Source organism: Mugil cephalus, chromosome 21 (genome assembly GCF_022458985.1).
Source record: "Mugil cephalus isolate CIBA_MC_2020 chromosome 21, CIBA_Mcephalus_1.1, whole genome shotgun sequence".
NCBI lineage: Eukaryota > Metazoa > Chordata > Actinopteri > Mugiliformes > Mugilidae > Mugil > Mugil cephalus.
In genome coordinates, this window is record NC_061790.1 from 19465337 (window position 1) to 19477448 (window position 12112).

Sequence of the window (12112 nt, forward strand, 5' to 3'; positions counted from 1 at the left end):
TGCTACTTAAATTGTTTAATGGGTTTCCAACATGGCTGCTCAAATCTTTTAAAAAAAAAAAAAAAACAGAAAAAAACACCCCACTCCGAAGCACTGAACACTAAGATACTACTACTACTACTACTAATAATAATAAAAATAATAATAATAATAACATTCTTCTTCTTATTATTATTATTATTATTAGTAGTAGTAGTAGTAGTATTAACAACAACAATAATAATAGTAATAATAATAATAATGGTATTATTATTATTATAACAATAATAATTTTAAAATATAACGTTAACCCAATAGTATAATTGTCTAAGTCAGTTTTGCTCAAAAATAAAAACTGTGCTCGTTATAAAATTGTGTTTTTTCTTGTTTTCCGAAGACGTTCAAATAAGACCTAGGCAATTATGCTATTATTATGCTATTTGTCTAACGATAAAGTGGTTTCACTCGTGAAACTAGATAGATTAGAAAATAATAATCAACAATGGCGTGCTCGAGCATGGTCGTGCGGCTTGTGGAAAAAAATGCCTCGTGTCATCTTTCGCCGTCATAGTCCCACTGTGGGTGCGAGCGTGGGGGGCAGTGGGAGAGGTGGTGGGGGTGTAGTAGGGGTGGATTGGAAGGCGAACCAGGGAGCGGGAGGGGATGAGAGGAGAGGGGAGGGGAGGAGGGTGGCGGTAGTGTGATTCTCCAAGCTCCTTTGCGCACGTTCGATGGAGGACGCGCGCGCTTCCCGCCGGCCCCAACGCAAAGGCGCGCGGGAGCTGACGATGTTGTGAATGAGGGGCTAGAGTGACGTCAGCGGCCGAATGTCAACAATGTCTCGGCTGAGAGTAGGCGTTCCAGTCGAGTGGAACAAACAGCGGAGACGGAGCGGCACGCCGCGTTAGATCACCACGCACACACACACACATATATATTTATATATATACACACGCACGCGCGCGCACGTAAACAACAGACCGTGGAATCGCTCACGTTGTTTTTTATTATTTAAAAAATATTTTTTTTGTGAGAAAACAGCCCCGAGCCGCGGCGCAAGAAGTCACCGTCTGCAGCCGGGAGGCTTTGAGGAAACGACAAAAGCCAGTCATCATGTGAAAGAACTTATGTGGGGAAAAAAGAAAGGGCTGGAATACGAGCGGAATAGAAAGTAAAAGGTGAGCTGGCACGTTTTGGTATCTTTTCTAAGCCTCTGACCCTCTATCTGTCTCTTGCGTTCCTTCTGTTTACTGCGCGTTTGTCAGAATCTCGGTCCATTGTTGACGTCCTCGTATAGCCGAGTTGCAAACTTGCTTAAGTGGCGCGGCGGTGGTTGCCACAGCCGAAGGTCCTCACTGGGATATATGGATAAAAAAGATAGAAAGTCGCATATGGAAAGGAGCAGAAAAACCGCATGCAAGAATCTTGAGAGCTCGGCGCGTGGTGCAAATATTGAATTGTGCTGGGGTGTGAACGCGGGTTCAGGAGTGAAACACAACTCTGTACCACATCCTGTTATGCTTTGAGTCAATACGCCTTGTGCGTTCCCTTTTCTGTTTTTTTTTTTTTTTTTGCTTGTTTATTTTATTTGCAGTGTAGATGCGTTGGTGATCCCAAAGGAGGGTCAGGCATGCCGCTGATAATACCAGCTAAATGCTCCAGAAACAGAAGCTGCCACTTGCAGCCTCATTAAACACCCTCACTCACTCACTCACTCACTCACTGCATATGCAACTCATTTGGAATTTATCATTATTGTTAATATCACGACTGCTATTGTTCCTATCAGCGAGTCAGGAGCTGTCTGCGCTCTTGTTCGGGCTTAAATAATTACAACTTCTCAATAATCCACTAAAAAAAAAACATCTCCATTTTTTTTGCTGTGTAAGGACGAGCCTTATTTGCTCCGACAGCCAATGGAATCATCTCAATCCCTCGCTCGACGCTGCAGCTTAAGAACCCATATTTTCGTTGTCGTTAACCCTTTGCTTTGAGAGAGATTTACAACAAGTCCCTACACACGCGTCGGACTACTATTAAATAAAAGGACAAATTTTAAATTCGTCACGCATGAGAGAGATATTTTTTTTAAACAGAAAGCTGCGCCTTTTCCGCGCGGTCCTGCGTTGTCATGTGAATAGATGCTGCAGTAGTGGCTTAGTCAGTCCCCGTCAGTCTTATCATGTGGGAGCCAATGATGTAGTGGTGATTTGTGCTGTGATGCAAGTCGATGATAAGGTCTCGCAGGTGGAAAAAAGAAATATATAAAAAGATATTTGTCGTAAATTTGCCTATGTTGGTATTAAATGTCCAGACCCCTCGCAATAACCAGCTTAGTGCTGTGCTCTCTGCCACGCGTTATAAACATCTTTATTTGACACTGAGCGCGGCTTGTGTTTTTTTTCTTTTTTGTGTGTTAGACAACAGCGAGTTGAGGGTTGACGAGCTTCATTTTTGGCACGCTTGCTTTGTTCCACCTTGTGTGGAATACAAAGGTGCGTGTGCGCGCAGGCAGGAGGCACTATTTGTAAGGGAGCGGAGTGATGCTGCCATTAACGCGGTGATACAGCACTTTGAGGGGGCAGTGACATCCACGGCATCCCAACCCCTTTGTCTGTTGGGGCTGATGCAATGCAAGCCAACGAGGGGATAGCAGCATCGCCCTCCATCATCCTCCTCCCCCCGTTCTGTCACGGTGTGTCGCTTTTCTGCTGCCATGATTCCTTTGAAAGGTTAATAAAAAAAAAATGTGATTCTGTACACCAGCGCCGCGGATGGGTTTGTTTGAGCTGCACGACGAGAAGTGGAGGTGCAAGTGTTGGAATGGAATCTATAGGTTTTCTATATATATATATATATATATATATATATATATATATATATATATATATGGCAAAGGGTATTTTTTTTTAAGAAAAAAACAGCTGAACACATTTCCATTGACATCGGCGTGCTTTCACAACACGTGCACGGCGGCAGCACTCATGCGCAGTTTTACGCATGGAGCCTTTTGTTCTGTACAGTAGCCCCGCTGCCTTTCTTTTCCCATGCGTGGCAATCCCTTGTTTGTTGTGAGGAGGGGGGTGGGGGTTCCAAAACTATAAACCCCACAGTGACTCAGTCAGGCTTAAATGCCACTTCATCCAATCTGCCCAATAACGCTTTAGCTCTGCGGCTCTCATCACACTGTCGCCTGGTTTCTTTGTCCTTCAGCGTGAATTAAACGACCGAATAGACTGTTTTTAGACAACGATTCACACTGTATCTTAACATCAACACAGTCAGTCAAACGCTCAGCGATGAAACACAGTAATTCTTAAATTACTCTACTGTCTGAACATGAAATTCCAACTAATCCCGCATTGTTTTGCTGTTACCCGGTAGAATAATGGATACTGGTTTCAACCGACTCAGTGACTGAGTTACTCACTAATAATAATAATGATAAAAAAATAATTTTAGTATTGTGGCATTGCTTAAACTAGGTGGACATAATGACAGTACATTCGCAGTATGAGGGATGATTACTGAAAGCAAAATCCTGAAGTTCATATTTAGGTTATGTTTATAGGAATGCGAATGCATAGGATACTGCATAGCAACACGGTTCCGGTGAACAACAGTAAATTGTAATGCTAAACTGTTTCTCGGTGATTGCATCACATATCACATACAGCCATTGCATCACACACTAGCATGGCTGTGGCTCTCCCATACACCCCTCACTCCACTCTAACAAAGAACACTGCATTCACAACCAACAGTAAATAGATAATACACTAAATATAGACAGATATTCTGACATCGTTGTAGTGAAATGACTGGCAGCTACCACGGATGTACACATGAAACATGAAATCATATGCAAAGACAAAACAAGATGTGTAATGCCACACAACTTGAGTTCCTCCAATACGAGCCTGTTTTGGGGGAAACAAAGCAAGTGTATTTTTTGTACTTATTTTATTCAGTCACCCACCCATTATCTGTGAATCTGTTTATATGCGCAGTAAAATCCATGTGTAATTATTATTTTTTTCTTTATGTAATCACATGATCAATCCAGAATAGTTGTATTATTCTGTGGGGTTATCACAGTGATAGGCAAACACTTTATTTTGCTAAAACCTTCAAATTCTTGGGAAAAAATGCCTGGGAAGATCTCTCAGAACATCGCTCTGTGTGAGCAAGGCCGTTTGGGGGATCTTAACATAATAATTCCCCCAGGGTCTCCAGCCACAGCTGAAATCCCACACGGCAACAGGATCCCTTGATGTGACCCATGCCCTGTACCCCTCGTTCATGCTCTCCATTCTGGACTCTGACATCCAACTCTAGCTCCTGCAGGTTCCCGCTGAGCTTGGTGTAATCATGCTTTATGTTGCTGCACGTCCTTACAAGCTAATTAAAACGCTGATGGCAGAAGAAGCCGCTTGTGTTCAAAAGTAACCAAGCACTTATGGGTTAACGATACATGAAATTAGAGCAGGGTGTGATGGAGTCACCTCTTGCTGTGACCACTGATGGAATTCTCCTCAGATGTAATCTCAGTAATGTGCATCCTTTTGGAATTTGATGAAAGAGATGGAAGAAGTGAAGTTAAAAAATAGAAATAAACAAAAAGGTTAGATGGCCAAGTCTCTGTGGTAGATTTTCTTCTCTCTCTGCAAGAACTGTTTGCATCAGTGAGAATATTTGAGTAACCCCCACCAGCTCAGCTCGACATCTAAAGTCAGTGCCTTGGCTAGCAGAAAGAAGGGAGAAAAAAAACATGTTCCCATAGCTCTCCCACGTCAGCACAAAGGCATGTTTGACTGGGATGCTTCCAGTGTGAGGCATAGATGGAACAGCACTGCTGGGAGAAATCTCAGATCCTGCACTTTACAGCAAGAGCCATTGTTTCCCCCTGTGCCTTTCTGTCTGCTGCTCTCCCCGTTTCCCTACGTCACCTCGTGGCTGCTCATTCTTCTTCTCCCACTGTTCACGGCAGTGATGTGCACCGGTGTTATCACTCCTTGTGTGAAATCAGATTGCATTATCCCGGCAGATTCAGCTGAGCCCCCGTCAGTCTGCGGTTGCAGAGTCAATGTCTGTCTGTGTTTGCTGCTCCACCCAGACACTTGCCAAGAAACTATCAAATCTAAAACACCACAGGCAAATTTCTGATTGTTCTGTTTTGGTTGGGTGTGCGTGTGTTTTTTTTCTTTTCATTTCTTTTTTTTTTGCCTTGTTTTTGTGTGGGTGCCTGCAAGACATTATCAAGAAACGTAAATCATCCTGATAGTTGCGTCAAACCTACTAGATGATCTCACAGGCTCGTCCTACTGCCTTGAGTGGAAAGCTTTATCTTCTGAACTCTGGGTTGAAACCCTTTGGTAAATCATCCTGCAGTCAATCAGAAGTTCTTTACTGTGCAAAACATACTGGGCTTTGCACCTAAACACTGTACATTAAGTTGTAATAGTGCTGGATGGAGGTGAGATGGAGATTTAGGGGTTGTTAGACAAGTGGTGTGCCTTTCATGAATGAAGAGAAGACATTAACACACCATAAGGACCTGTTTGAATTGGAGGACATCACTTCCTCTGCTTCTGCTGGCTAGGGACAGGAGAGCTCTGCCCAAGTCTGTTTGAACTTGCACCCATCTGGCTGGGGAGCTATCCTGCAGAGGAGCTGCTTCATTTGGTTTTCTTTCATTCTGCTGAACGTGGCACAGTTATCTCTTCCATCAAGAGCTGTAAGACTGGAACTGTCTGCAGAGAAAAGCTTGAAATAGTCACGACTGCAGGAAGAGCGTTAACATGCAACCTGACAAAGTCACTGAGAACTTAAAGTAGCCTAATTTAGCTTTAGGCTTAAAAAAAAAAGATGTAGGTGTTGTGTGTAAACAAATCTTCTGTGACTAAAAATTTAGAACTTTGAGATGAAGTGAAAGTTCATTTTTGGCAATAGCTTTAAATTCATGACCGAAATGAAGATTAAAAACAGATTCAAATCTCTAAATTCCGAAATTAAATGCATTTTTGAGAGGTGAGTTTTTTCACCCGATCCTGTGATTTCTGAGATGCATGCTTAAATGAAAATAAATCTTCATTGTCTTTTATAGTATATATTTCAACAAACTCAGATTTACCCCCACCAGATAAAACTAACGTTTGAGAATTAACTGCTCTACATCTCATTTCCTCTTTACAATTCAGACAGTTTGAAATGCCTTCAACTTATTTATATTTAAATGATTATTTTCTATAGTATCAGTTGTTATGTCTGTCTCGAATGGAAAAAGGAGAAATCCCATTTTTAAGTCAATAAATTGTGAATTTATTTGCAATAATAACAATATAATTAAATTTAAAAAATTAATCCACTTTGTCTTCCTGAGATCCTTACTAATATTTTGAACCACATTTCTTGGACATTTCAAATTTTGCCTCAAAATGATCAAATTCAGTTAAACATTTTCTGGTCACAATTGCTGCATTTAAATTAAAGATTTCAACATGGATATCCATTATATATTTTTCTTACAATATCTGTTTGTAAAAATTTCATGTTGAAATTTACTTAAATCTCAATTCTCAAATTTCTCTCTAGATTTAGGACCTCATTCAGAATGCTCTTCTTCTTCACTGATTTGTTTGTGATCCTTTGTCAGGCAGACAGCTGGATTCACTGAACTTCCACCTCTATATCTAAAAGCTCTGATGTAGCGTTTCCATGCTCTTTCTAGTTTCCATTGACTTGTGCGTGGATGTTCACAAAATAATATGAATATGAACATGTGAGCTTCAGGTTTTTTTTCCCCCTATGAGCCCACTGGGAAAATGGCGGCCAAAGATCTTCCTCAAGTGCTTTCACTGTGCCTAGATATTCACCTTGGTAACAGTGATAGAGCCATTATCATGGGCCTCTAGCGTGGCTTCTACCTCAATATATTCATGCTGATTTTCCTCTTGCTTAGGTTATTCATAGTAGTTGTCTGTGTGGTCTTCAGAGCCCACCCTCTGCTGCCACCATAGAAAGGATATGCATACCATATCAAATCGGAGCAGTTTGCTGCGAAAACGAGGCGGTGTAAACAGAGCGTGTCTCTGGGGTTCGGCCTCCTCTCAGTCCTCCTGGGGAACACTGAAGCACGGAGCAATGATCTCAGTTCTTCCTCGGTCTATCGGTTGTTTTCTCTCTGCAGCTGCTGAGTCACATAGAAAATGGAAGCTCTTGACCAGAGAAGCGGCGGCACTGCAGCGCCACTTAAACCCAATCACGCATGGAGGCTGCGTCTTGCTGTCAATCTTCTGGCTCGTTAGGATGTTGTTTGCGCTGGATCTATGCGCAAACAACATTCAGGCTGTATTGCTAGTTGACAAAAAGAATTTCACCACATGGTCTGTGCAGTGGCTGGACTTTGGTTACGTCACATGGCCTTTATTACTAGATGGAGGTTATTTTCTGGTTCAAGAATGTGCTTTCAAAGCAAATTTTTAAGCCAGCATGATGAGAAGTCGATAAATGCAGTAATTTCGTTAGCCTAAAAGCATAATTCTATAAGTCATTTTATGACATTTATGATCTACCATTACAATATCAATGGAAATACCAATGTGCTTGCTAAAACTTTTGTGTTTTCCAAAAACGTTCATTTATGCTATTAGATTAAATTTTATTTCTTTGTTTTTCATTTAAATGTATACATTTTAAGAGCAGACGAAAAATATGCAATATAGTTGGAATTGGCCATATATTTTTGACCTATATTAAAGACTTAAAAAAGCCATTGACTTCCATTGAAATATTACCTCTGAAACTAACAAACATCTCATTAAAACGTAGCTACCGACCCTGTCAAATAATATGTTCTTATAGATACCTAAAACTGAATCCACACATGGGATATAAGTGCTACAGACATAAATAGATTTTTAAACCTGAAAGTCATTTTTTTTTAAAGTTATTGTACTTTTATCAACACCACTCCCTAAAGTGAAATGTGTTATATCCCCCCACCCCCACTCCTGCTCAGGCAGAAGAATGCTGCTGTGTGCTTCTTCCTCTGAAGTCTGAGGTCATATCCTTCTATGTGACACCCTTTTGTTCTGCTCACTGACACCCCGACGTGCGACCCTGCAGCAGTGAAAAGCTTGTGAGTGTCGCTGCAATCATCGCCGTCTACTGTCTCTGGCGTGTTATTAGAGCAAAAACTCATTACTCCGTGCAAATATGACAGCACGTCACCAACAACTGCATATTTATAGCCCCTGACAGTCAGACGGAGAGTCAGCGATAGCATGATAAAATATGTTATTAATGCTTTTCTTTTTATAGGACCTAGTACATTGTTAGCTAGGATGCGGATGAACAGTTACTGGTGGTGACCCAGAATTAATTATTATTAATAGAGTTAATGATAAAAACAATCTGTATCATAAGAAATTATAATAAAAAATAATAGTATTTTTTTGGTTGTGTAGGCTGCAAAGCTGTGAAACGCACAAAAGAGACATTGTTGGTGGTATTTTTGTATACTTTCCCAGGTCAAGTTCATAGTCAACAAAATTATTTGCACTCAAGGTCTCCACACACTCTGGTTTAATTTTTAAGCCAAAAAAAGTCCTCAGTTCTGGAAGATGCTGTTTTTATCCCTCCCAAGTGTGAACATCGGCTCCAAAATCCAGCATCAGTCCGTCTCCTTGGCAGGATCTTACTTTCAGCATCAGTCTCAGATTCCTCACCTTCACTGCCAAGGCTCATCCTCTGTGTTTTCCGATCTGTCTTACTGAGTTACAGAGGCTTTGTAGTCACTGCTGAAATTTAAACCGCTGTTGTATGGGGCCAAATGAAGCTAGTTCCTTTCTTGCTGGAGGGCTGGATGTTTCCTGCCAAGGTCATTTTGCACCCCCTCCCACACACACCCCACACCCCACCTCACCTGACCACCTCCCCCTGCCTCCTGCAGGTCGATGGGAAAAAGAAGTAGTGCATAGTGCATAGTGGAAGGTATTTCAAACAATCAGCGGATTCTTGGTGCATGGAGTGAGATCATTGTTTCAGCGAGGGAGGGGAGGGCATGGGAGGGGAGGGAGTGTGCAGGGATGACCCAGGCAGCGGGGACATTACTGTGTGTCTGTAGGAGCAGTTCAGTGATCAGCCTGGACTCTGTGGTTGACACTGGCTGTGTCAGAGGCCAGAATTCCCTCCTGTTTGGATTTATTTGTTCTGCATTACACATCACAGACACAGACGTTAGGCGTGCTACCGCCGAGCCCTGATGAACGGGGTATGAGTAGAAAATAACAGGAGAAGATCTGTTGATGATTCACTATACATAGAACACTTTGAGCTCGTGTTTGTTTTGCCAGATGACAGCTCACGTCCATGTCAGCGTTGCAGCTGCAGCATCTTCAACTTGGCAGTTACAAAAGATCATGAACTCAGTGGCTCAAAGCTGATCTACGAAAGCTCCCATTCAAAAATATCCTTCACTTGAACCAGATTCTGTCCGGTCATGCAGATATTTGTGTCTGTATTTGTCCTGTTTCCCTGTGTCTCTTTCTGCGATTTCTGTCAACACAACAAACCCACGATTAAACATCTAATTGTGTGTTTGTTGAAGATGCAGTTTGAATGAACACAATCACGTGATTAAATAGAACTCGTTGCAAACTGTTATTTGCTCATCACAAAAAGACTAATCTCACATCATATGCAATGACTAGCAGCTAGATGTCAAATGGACATTTAACGATAAAAGCTGTAATTTAACAGTTAAAATTTGTAAGCAGATAATGGCATTGTATTGAGCTAAATACCTTCCTAGCACTTTAATAAGACCTCCAGTGTTTGTAGCTGTGGGGGTAGTTAGCTTAATCCGACCACAGTTTGTCCCTAGTATCTTAAGAAGCCAGTGTAGCTCTGAATAAATGAATAAATGCTATTTTCGTCCTATTAAATGTGAGTCAGGTGGAATTCTGCATCCGGTTGAAAACTAGATGCCGAAAACCAAATTTAACAATGTGAAAGTAGCCTTTCTTTCTGGTGCTCACATACATAATTGAAAACCGACGCTACAAAAACGAATAGCAGCATCTTTCCAGAAACAGTGCAGCTATTATTAGGAATGATCTTTTTCTTTTTTATAACACTGAGCTAGTGATATCTGTGGCCAGAGGCATCATGTTTTCAGGTTGTCCATTCATCGTGAAGCCATTCTCATGAATGGAATATCTGATATTAATATCCAGGTGATGTGCTACAGAGCTTTAATACAAATACAATAAGAGGTTGGACAGGAATAGAGTGTACTAGCCAAAAATAATCATGAATGACCTCACACGCAGCTAAAACTTTGTGCCATGTACGAATAAATGAAGTTGTTAATAAAAGCAATGCTGGAAGCGAGAAGATGTAGTACATCACTGACAAGATTCATCAGCGTATGTGCTATTATGAGTAATCCACAGACCTCTTGTTCTGTTGTAAAGTAATTGTCGTCAGTAATGCTGATGAAGACAGATAAAGTTCCATCAAGGGGTGGGGAGGGGCTTCAACATCTGCGCTCATTCGGAGGCAGTTTACGGTAAACCCAGTTTTTATGTCTTCGTTGATGTTGTTGAAGCATCGGAGTGTAAAATAACAGAGCGTGTGCCGTGTGCGGTTTGGCAAAGAAGTGCAGCTGTAAAGGAGTTTGCGTCTGAGAGGGGGGTGCTGGGTTGGTGGCAGTGGTGGTGGTGGTGGTGTTGGTGTTGGTGTGGGGGGGGAGGGCATCCTGTGAGACGAGCACAGGTGGTTGGGTGGGGAGGGGGTTGGTGTAGTGGTGGGAGGGAATAGGGAGCTTGTGGGCGTGGAAGTGCAGCAATGTGCCCACTTCCTGCACCAAGCCCCCGCGCTGCACTGTAAACCTGTAAGCTTTCAACAAGATCAGCAGGATTTGCTAGCGGTGGCTTTTTGCCATTTCACAGCAGGCCTTCATGGGTGGAGATCCCGCCCGTGCACTGTAGTGGCCTAGTGTGCCTCGTACATCCTTATAATGACTTTTTTTTTCTGACTATGGCACTGAAAAGTGAATAAAAATGGGGAAATGAATCCTACAGGAAGGGAAAATTATGAGCTGAATGCATAAAACTGAGAGCATGACGTTGAGTCCGATGGGCTTTCCATTTGTTGAGCACACATGTGTAAAACATAAAAGTCTAAGTGTTGGGTTATATCCGTGAATAAAGCCCTTCCTGTGGGGGAGTGATCTGTACGTGGACAGTTGTCAGCCAGGTTTCTGCTAAATTTCTTCCAGTAATTTCCACTGAATACGCCTATAAAAACCAAATTCCTCTCAGGAATGAACAATGGTTTGTGTAGTTCAGCCATACTGTAAAGGGTTCCTCTACGCTCACTGCGTTTCAGTGACTGATCAGACTAGTTTGTGATTTACACAAATCTGCACTGTTGCAACAATAACAACAAAAAAAAACAACTAGTGATGATAACTGAAAGTCCACCGCCGCTTCAAGCAATGGTTACAGTTCATCTTTCCATCACCTGTATGGGTTCCTGGTTTGAAGTGACCGTGTAATCCAGTGGGAGATGACCTCAAAGCTTGTTTATGGCTGTAAGAAGACAGATGTCGACATGCGATAGCCTGCAGTTCCTCATTCTTACAAACATTCAAGGAGGGGGGAAAAGGTTTTTAAGTAGTGTGACATTCAGAGCAGATAAATCAGTTTGAGGCCTGGTTAATTTTACAGGCAGTGTCACTCTAAATGACCAGTAGATGTAATATGAGTTCACAGTCCGTTCAGTGGCTGTCCACTCGCGTCTCCCTCTCGTCTGCAGTGAGTAAGCACATTCTTGTTGTGTACCTGCAGCGATCACATGCAGCCCGCTGGCCAGGCGGTGTCATTAAGGACAGATGGTGAAAGGTCAGCCCAGGCGGAGCTGTGGATGGTCCACTATTGATACTGAGTCACAAGATTTGCGTCAGAGGAACACGTCAAAACAACACAGTGGGTGGCTTACAGCCTGCTACCTGTCTGTTACACTCTTATACGTCTCCACATCGTGACGGGCTTCGTGTAGTCAGACAGTTGTGGAGAACATGTAAGCCCCTTATCAGTAGATGTTTGCAAGTGTGTGCAAGAGTGCG

The 12112-nt window shown here is 42.2% G+C and overlaps 1 protein-coding gene across 1 annotated transcript in view; it reads left to right on the plus strand.

Moving 5' to 3' along the window:
- The first annotated feature begins 835 nt into the window (after positions 1–835).
- bach2b (BTB and CNC homology 1, basic leucine zipper transcription factor 2b) overlaps positions 836–12112 on the plus strand; it is an 81043-nt gene continuing 69766 nt past the window's right edge. Inside the window, exon 1 of the mRNA XM_047573213.1 lies at positions 836–1157. The gene's annotated coding sequence lies outside the window, so the exon portion shown is untranslated. The remainder of the gene's footprint in view (positions 1158–12112) is intronic.